Source organism: Crinia signifera, chromosome 4 (assembly GCF_055691185.1).
Source record: "Crinia signifera chromosome 4, ASM5569118v1, whole genome shotgun sequence".
In the NCBI taxonomy this organism is placed as follows: Eukaryota; Metazoa; Chordata; class Amphibia; order Anura; family Myobatrachidae; genus Crinia; species Crinia signifera.
The window spans coordinates 306,502,112-306,503,756 of NC_139220.1; positions in this window are offsets into that span (position 1 = coordinate 306,502,112).

Below are 1,645 nucleotides of genomic sequence, written 5' to 3' on the forward strand. Positions count from 1 at the left end.
AGAAAATGACAAATAGATGCAATAAAGTGATACAAATATAAGCAAGGCACATAGATATAGCCTTCATACTTTTATAAGGGTATGGGTCATAAGCCAGGTTCCTCGCCCCAGTACTGCTACCACTTGGCACGCTTCTCTCCTCCCAAGCACAGTCCACTTGGATGGAAAAGTATGAAAAAGTTCCAAAAATGTGTTGTCATATTGCCTGTGTGGACCTAATGGTCCATACACACTAGATGACTTTCTGAGCGATATTGTAAATAATATTGCCTTGTTTATATGCTGTACACCGTTAACGATGCATGCTCACGTACATCGTTAACGACCCGCTCCCTCATCCAAATATGTCAGGACAAGGGAGACCTCATTAACAATGGTCTAGCTGCCTCCGCAGCATGACCACTGCTCCCCCCACCATTGGCCCCATCGTGTGCAGCATCAGCAGGTGTGTACATAGTTACATAGTTACATAGTAGGTAAGGCTGAAAAAAGACTTGCGTCCATCTAGTTCAACCTGGTATAGATATCCATTGCTGATTTGGTAGGTTCTGGTATTTTACAGACAAATTATATTTCTTATTTGTACCCATGGATGTTTTTCTCCAGTAAATGTTTGTCCAACTTTGCCTTGAACGCATTTAATGAGCCAGCCATTACCACCTCTCTGGGAAGAGAGTTCCAGAGTTTGACTGTTCTGACCGTAAAGAAATTCTTTCTACTAGCTGAATGAAATCTTTTTTCTTCTAATCTATACTCATGCCCTCGCGTCCTAGATTCCTTTCTAGTAGAAAATAGGGTGTGTGACAGTTCCTTATATTGGCCCTTGATATACTTGTACATGTTGAGCATGTCCCCCCTTAAACGTCTCTTTTCTAATGTAAATAGTCCCAAATTGCTTAATCTCTCCCCGTAGCTTAAATTCTCCATTCCCCTAATAAGCTTTGTTGCTCGCCTTTGGACTTTTTCTAATTCTATGATGTCCTTTTTATAGTGTGGGGCCCAGAACTGTACTCCATACTCTAGGTGAGGTCTCACCAATGCTTTATATAGTGGCATAATTACCCTTGAGTCCCTAGTTTCCATTCCCCTCTTAATACATGCCAGAATTTTGTTGGCCTTTTTTGTAGCTACATTACAATGGGCACTACATCCTAGATTGCTGTCTATTTGGACTCCTAGATCCTTTTCAAGTATGGAATTACCCAGTTCCTCTCCGCTAAGGTTGTAACTTGCACACTGGTTGTGTCTCCCAAGGTGCATAACCTTACATTTATCTACATTGAACCTCATCTACCATTTTTTAGCCCACTCATCTAGAATTGCAAGATCATTTTGAAGCATGGTGACATCTTCTGGTGATTTGATGACTTTGCTAAGTTTTGTATCGTCCGCAAAGATGGATACATTGCTGAGTAACCCTATCCCAATATCTTTAATAAAAATGTTAAACAAAATGGGCCCCAAAACCGAGCCCTGGGGCACTCCACTTAGTACCGGTATCATATCTGATACGGCACCATTCACAACCACTCTTTGTTCTCTATTACATAGCCAATTCCCTACCCATCTGCAGATATTTTCACCCAATCCTAGGTTCTCCATTTTATTAATCAATCTCTTGTGTGGGACAGTATCAAATGCTTTA